The sequence below is a fragment of the Siphateles boraxobius genome, unplaced genomic scaffold, assembly GCF_051911475.1.
Source record: "Siphateles boraxobius isolate OS27281-9 unplaced genomic scaffold, OSU_SipBor_1 22, whole genome shotgun sequence".
Taxonomy (NCBI): Eukaryota; Metazoa; Chordata; class Actinopteri; order Cypriniformes; family Leuciscidae; genus Siphateles; species Siphateles boraxobius.
Genome location: NW_027508833.1, coordinates 20,726,571 through 20,734,400, shown reverse-complemented (window position 1 = coordinate 20,734,400; position 7,830 = coordinate 20,726,571). Strand labels below are relative to the sequence as shown.

At 36.9% G+C, this 7,830-nt stretch overlaps 1 long non-coding RNA gene across 1 annotated transcript; it reads left to right on the top strand.

Annotated features, from left to right (window-relative positions):
* Window positions 1-6,677: 6,677 nt before the first annotated feature.
* LOC143746379 (uncharacterized) lies at window positions 6,678-7,247 on the top strand. Its single transcript, XR_013206522.1, has 3 exons — window positions 6,678-6,904; window positions 6,983-7,044; window positions 7,116-7,247. It is a non-coding gene; the product is annotated as an uncharacterized LOC143746379 (long non-coding RNA).
* Window positions 7,248-7,830: the final 583 nt, after the last annotated feature.

Genomic DNA, 7,830 nt, shown 5'->3' with positions numbered 1-7,830 from the left:
GCCCAGAGTGATCTTATCGAGCAGAGCAGATATGACAGGCACATTGATAAACTACACTTTGAGTAATTGCCTGGACCGCTAGTGTTTGGGAACCAGCATTTTGTCAAGGAAGGAAAGGGACCAAGAGAACAATCAAGGCTTATTTGCCACAAAGAGACATTGATTACCTTTCTGTCTCAATGAGGTGTTCCAGCAAGGTTCTGATGAGCCATCATCGGGCTTTCTGCAGTTAACAATCCAAATCAATATTTCCCTCACATTTCATGCTATTTCTGTAGCCTCAACTGAATAAGGCATGCCATTGTATCTTTCTAGTATCATTTAAGTGGCCATGTTTAAAAACTTCCAGACTTGAACTGTTGATATAAAATGTCAATAGACCATAACAGTCTGGCTCAGAAGTAAAAATCCCATTCATTTTTTTCTATAGTGCAATTTATGTTTTAACAAAAATGAGCACAAAGTTGTTGAGAGGCAGTGTAGAAAAAGATGTACAACACACAGTTCACTCATAAATTCCAATTTGACATTATTTTAAATGTTTTAAGTTATGCAGTGTATGCAAATGGGGTCCAGAGGAAACAGAGACTGTATATTTTGAAAAAATATATATATTTTGAAAGAAAGTCATACAGTTTTGAAACAACATGAGAAAATTATGGCAGAATTGTCAATTTTGGGTGAACTATCCCTTTAAGCACACAATATTGTACCATTTTCTCTGATTTACATATATATTTTTTGCTTTAAATAAATAAGAAAATACTCGCAATGATAATAAATAATAATAATGACAGAAGTTTCATAAATGAATACCATATTCTAAAATGTTTCTATGTATTCCACATTCATCTAAATAAAATAAAACAAAATATATCAAGTGTCAAAAGTACTTGGTGTAAGATAAAAAATGGGAACACCATAAGTTGAGAAATGTTTCTTAAATGTGCCTTAGTGTCTGGCCAGCGGGAACGGTGCATTCATCAAGCTTGTTTTAATGTGAACTAAAGAACATGAGACATGCTATAACAAAACTGGAGCCTTTCAAAATGGCATTCTTGAAGGTCATGGAAGCGTTTCAGAGACAGCTCAATACTGCGGCACTTTTAATGTCTTTCGCTCTGAGTCTCATGGGGCCGACACATTGTTTTCCCAATCTTGGATTCTATTCAAAATGTGTGTTTTGTCAATCTACTGAGAATTCAGAGATGGCCTGAATTTTGCAGAAGACATCTGCCTGCGCAAACGGACAGACTCATCTTTACAAGAATCAAAACCCTGGAGGGCTGACCTTGGGAAACTCCATTTGATGTTTGCAATACACTCAAAAAGTGTGCCAGGGGACTGAAAAAAAACTGGGCCTGAACATAGAGCATTAACTAGGACGAGCTACCCGAGTAGGCGAGAAAAGAGGCCATTACAAAATAATAAGGCTACTGCTATTGGAAACACATTAAATAAATCTAAGCAGTGAAATCACACACAGAAAAAATTCTGTAAACGTTGCTTATAATCTAGACAACAATGCGTTCTGTTTGGGAGAGAAGCTCACAAAAAGGTCAGAGAGATTAACTGAAATGTAACAACAAATATCAAGAATAAATTAGATTTTCCAACCTTCAAGTGTGAAAAGAATTAGAAAAACAGTAGATAGATTTGTGCAACACATTTGATTGATTCAGCATGAATTGTGCACTCACAAGAAAGATGTCCCGGTTACAAGTTTGTGTCTAAACATGACAATGACATTGGTTGGCGACAGCCCATGACGTCACTACCGGTGCGACCTGAGTATAAAAGGGAGCCTGAAGAAACACGTCATCCACTTCTTTGTCTGAAGCTGACGTGGGCAGGCATACCAGAAGCATGGCAATGAGATACAGTGTCTCACCTCCCTTCTCAGGAAACCAGTGTTGCACGTGTAACTGAGACGTTCCCTTTCGAAGGCTGTGACTAAGCACCCAAAAATAGTGACTCGCAGAATTAACTGCTAGAGTCAGACTTCTTCCCCAACCAACAGGATGCACCCGCGGGACTTACCTTGTAGTAAGCATCTAGTTAACTATTATAACTCGGTACTTAAATGATTAATTGTACTGTAATGTGGACACCTTCAAATAAAGTGTAACCTAATATTATTATTTCTAATGAATATCATAATAACAAGATATTTTTTCATGCACATTTTAAAGTTATACAGTTGTGCAGCACGTTTTGAAGAAGAAAAAAAATGCTGCATTTATTTTACCAAAAATACGGTAAAACGTTAATATTGTGAATTTTCTTTTGCATTATTATTTTTTTTTTAAATATATTTTCAAATGTCATTTTCCTTTTTAGAAATCAGTATAATATGCCGATTTGGTGGTCAAGAAACATTTCCTATAAATATTAATGTTGAAAACAGCTTATTATTTTTGTCTAAATCCATCATCATTTTTTGTTTAGGATACTTTGATGAATAGAAATTTCAAAAGATCAGCATTTATTTGAAATAGAAATCTTTTGAAACCTTATAAATGTCTTTACTATCACATTTGATCAATTAATGGATCCTTGCTGAATAAAAAAACATATTTATTTTAAAAAAATGTACTGACCCCAAAATGTTAAGGATATAAGGAATATGTAGGTTATGCAACAATAATAACAGTAACATATTCATATTAAACACTGTAGTGACCAATCCTGGATTATACAATTTATTAAGCTATTTTAGCATTTTGACCTGCTTAGTTTTGCTTCTAATTTAGCATTAAATAAGCCATACATCGAAAATGTATGAAATAAACTTCTAATGTTATAGCTTTTACAACATCCGAGCAATCTCACACAACTGCTTTTCAAAATCTACAGCCAACCACACAAATGCTTTGGAATAATAGTCTGATCTTCAAGAAAATCTGAATGATCTCCTAATTGTTTCCTTGCCAAGCCCGTAATCTTCTGTCAACCTGTGCTGTGATTTTTACTGTATTATGGACATGACCAATACTGAAACAACATCCTTCTCTATACAGGTGTGACCTATAGATTAGTCTAGTTAGATGACAAGACCCCTGTTTGACCGAATGACTGAATACATTGTATTCATATTTTTACTGCTCTTGAGACAGTCATGTCATCAGGGAAAATTGCTTTGCAAAACTTGTACTTATTAGTTCTATGAAACTTTTCATGTTTCAGAGAGTTAGCATTTAAAAGGGAAAATAAACATGATTGCATGGGCCACAATGTGAATAGCTAACACAACAGCAACATTTGAAAACATCTATATGCAAATTACCCTATGAAATTTTATAATAATTATATTATTGTCACAGTGTGATGAAGGCAGAAGAAGACAAGGGAGAATAAAAAGTTCCAATGCAAACTTTTACTAACAACATCATTCAAACAGGCACATACAGGCAGAAGGTTCACTCACACTTAGGAGGACAGAGAACGGACACAGGCTGACTGAACAGAAGGGAACTAAATACAAACACAGATGAACATTGATTGACAGAACAAAGGTGAAACAGATGATGATGATGGTTAACTAAACACAGGTGATACAGATGAACTGATAATGATGATGACACGTGACATGAAGACAGGCAGACAAGTCCAATGAAACCAAATTAAACAGAATACAACTGTGACAATTATATTATAGAATTAATTTAGCATGTCAGTTAGACCAATTTGTCAATTATTCTGTAGTGAAATGTACTATTAGGGCAACTTTCAAAGGATCTTACTTTCTAAATGGTAGAAAAAGAGTTGTATAACTGCATTTGCATTTTCCATAGATAAAACATTACCCATGTGACTTCTAAATGAAAGTCTTGCTTCATTGAATCGCAAAATTCATAGCTGCACATGATATCCCGACCAATGATGTTTGCATTTTCTCAAATATTCCCATGCTGAGTCCTGAGTAATGAAAATTGAATGTTCTTAAATCCAATTTCATCTATTTCCACTCATAACCTCATCAGGCGTTAATGCAAAACATAAAGGATCATAAAAGAGGAATTATTATCATTATCATTGTCATCAAACATCATCACTGACAACCAAACAACCAGTTTTGTATTAATGATAAAGATCTCAAACTTTCACAAAAACATTCTAACCCAGTCGGACAGTGTTACTTTTTTAATACTTGTGCTTTATACATTATTCGATCTCATGTTTAGTAATATTTTTTTGTTGATTATTATTAAGTATGCACTGCCACTCATGCCTCTTTCAGAGAAATTGTCCCTGCTCTATATCCTCTCCATAACAAAGCATCTCTGCATGCAGGTCTTTCTGTCATATTACCCACAATCATGAATTTTTATTGGCTGCAGGGTCTCTTTCCGCCTGCCCTATCTCTGCGCTTTTTGCTTGCTTCCGCCAACCGCATTCACAATGAGCCGCACAAAAAAGTGTTACCATTCCCATCATCATTCACACGGCAACCCTGTGAAATCTGTGTATAACAAGCTCAATGCAGCTTGGAGAGAGAGTCCACCCACTCATCCTCACCCTATATCTGCTAAATATTGTGTCCAGGATCCTTCTTTTGCATATTTTTCACAGCTCAACTGAGAGTGCCACAAAAAACAGGAAGGGTGCTGCTGATAAAGATGGACTGTAGTGCTACCCGCAAAATGATCTTCTTCTGAATTGTCTGCATAATAACTCAGTGAGCCGTGCACTGGTGCTTCTCCACACGCTGCTGCGGGTTACTGAATGTTTATAACAAAACAGCCGAAAGCTGTGGGAAAAATAAACATGTATATTGCTGACCAGTGGTGGATGAAATGCACAAATGCCAACGCTATCTCACGACCAATTCGTATGAATTTGTACGAGTGATTAAAAGGTGACTAATTTGTACGACCTCACTCGTACGAATTCGTACCTAAACCCGTGTGATGATTAGGTTTAGGGGCGGGGTTAGGGGTAGGTCATTCGTATGAATTCGTACGAATTATCCACCTCGTAAAATTCGTATGAATTGCCGTGAGATCGGGTTGTAAAAGCATTACCTTCATTTCAGGTATAGATACCACAATTGAATCTGACACTGAAATGTGAAAAAATGAAAATAGTTAAAGGTTATATTTTATATTCTGGGCTACTGAATAGTTAAGCTCCACTGTGCCCCTGAGAATGCACTTACCTTATTGCTCAATTATTCAATACGAAATTAGTTAAAAGCACCAGCAAAAGTTACTGACTAAAAAATGATCAACAAGGTGGTACTGCAAGTGGTCTTCTAATTATTGTTCACTCTCAAACTAATTTTTAGCGAAAAAAGGAAAATAATAAACCAAAGTTAACTGTAAATAAAGCAAATAAATAAATCCCATCCTTTAAAAAACAGAAAGAAAATATGATCTAAAACACAATAATGAGATAACTTTAACTCTAAGTTTTTTTAAATAAAAAAGAAAGAAAGAAAATTACACTAAATAAATAAACAAATAAAACATGCTAAACAAAAAATACAACATTAAATTACCTTTAATCGATGCAAAAAAGCATACATTGAAATTAAATAAAGTTGTTTAACTACAACTAAGCTAAAATTGCATAAATGCCACACAGTGAAACATGCTAGACCATCTTAAAACATCTAAGCACACCGCCTTAGCCTGGTTCAAGCTGTTCACATGTAATATTTCACCTTATCACAGCATGTCCAACAGCAGATGATTAAAAGGACAGGCCTACAGAGAGAGCACTCATTCATTTCTCTCTCACAATATTTTCTTCAATTAGAATGTAATCTTGTGACAAACTCATTGATTGGGAGGCTTATCAAAGACTTCCTCCCGAGAACAGATGTGTCATGCTTGTAAAGTGTCAGTAATCTGCAAAGTGTCGGTGAGGATTTTAACACCTCTTGAGTTTCTTATTCCTTTTAGTAGAATCTATTTATTGGAATAAAGTCAAATTATGAGTTTTAACAGTCAAGTCACCTCCTCAACCTCTCTGATGTGTCAATGTGTATTTATTTACCTGGTCTATTTGGCATTAGTTTAAATGCACGTCTGGTCATCCGTGATTCAGAGATTTGAGTAATCAGTCGGCGTCTGACAAACCTTCCCCTCTGTCATTCCTCCTCTGACCCTCAAACCCTTCTGACTGACAGAAGGACTCATTACATACAATGGGGCAATTCAAGTCTCAGGAAACCAGGGCTTTCCTTCTGTGACACGCTATTGGCAGGTCGTTGATTGCGAAGCTTATCAACAACTTCCCCGTGACATGCTCTGAAAAGTCTCAGTAAGCCATAAGATGTCCATGAGGATTTTTAGCCATGCCATTCTTTATGTTATTCTATTTAATGTTTTGTCTTTTTAATAGAATCTATTTACTTAAAGGTGCAATGTGTGAAAATTTTGAGTATATATTAACAGAAATGCAATATGACATCCATAACTATTTGTTCAGTGGTGTATAAAGAACTTACTTAATAAACCGTAATGTTTTTATTACCTTATGTAGTGAAGTGCCGCTGTTTGTTGACGTCCTCTCTGTAGAGTGAGACTCCGCCCTAGATGCACGCAGGTGATCGGCATTCAATTCATTGATAAGAATTATGGTAATTCCTTCCAAGGGGTATATTAAGGTGACGGTGTTGTCACCGGAGATTGTGTGAATGTGCGACCGCGTTCTAGCACGTCATTATTGTTGCGACTGTCTGGTGCTCTGGCTGAGGTGAGTGTGGCGGCTGGTTTTTATGCTTGAGCCTAATGAACATTAGATTGAGTGTTACTTTTGTCAGGTTCTGGGCTGTTTGCAGAAAAGCACACGTTGTGCTGAGGGTTGCATGCCTGGCAACACGCGCTGTTTTCCGGATACCACCGTTTCGGTATGAATTGCATTCGGCATCGGGGGTGTATTGCTGCTTGACTTCCTGGTAGGTCTCTCTTTGGCCCTTTTGGCTGTATTTAATTAATGAGCGAATAGTTAATATTATGGGGTCTGTGTATTCCAGCGTATCATTGGGCTTTTTCATCTCTTGTCGACTGGGCGAGTGGCGCGATCTCCGCATGTTTGGTATGTGTGATCAATTGTACATCAGTAAATTAATGCGATGCATATTTTAGCTCATAGTCCGGCTTTTGCAGGTGGATCGATTTGCCGTTTTAAGGGCACTTGAAGACTACACTTGCCTGCTCTAGGACTTGTCGTCGCTGCTGTTCTGTTCCTATTAATGTTTTTGTTTGAGTTATTTTGCTTGCGTGTGTAATTCTGTTTTGTTTTTCTGTGTAATTTACCTTTTGTGCTTTTTGGGGTTTGCTTGTTGATTTATCAGTTTGCTTGGTAATTGGTGTTTTGTTTTCTTAGTTTTGGGTGTTGTTTTGTGTTTTATTTGTATTATAATTACGGTTTATTTTCTTTGCTCACTGTGAGATTATCCCCGACTGGTCCCAAGGGAAAGAGGGATTGTGAGTGGTAACCGGCCTGGGGAGATTGTTCCTGTTGGCCCGTAGCGATCCATTCACCATCACTGACACTGATGAGTGCAGGTTTGAGTGGATTGCGGAGTGTTTTCATTTTAGTTACGTATATTATTGTATGTCTCGCATGTTGTGTCCTGTATATGGGTACCCATAGGTGAGGATAATTGTTTGATTTATTTGCTTTGATTTATTTTTTTATAATTCTTTATTTCTTGTGTTTCAGGCACTGTGAGCCCGGAGCAGGAGGGCTAGTTGTCCAATTAAGGTGGCGGGTCCTGATGAGACACAGTGTGTGGTCTGCAATCCAAGGTGATTGGTCTTGGTTGACGTGATTTGAGTGACGTGTAGTGCACGTGTGGGTGCTCTTTTACCATCGCTG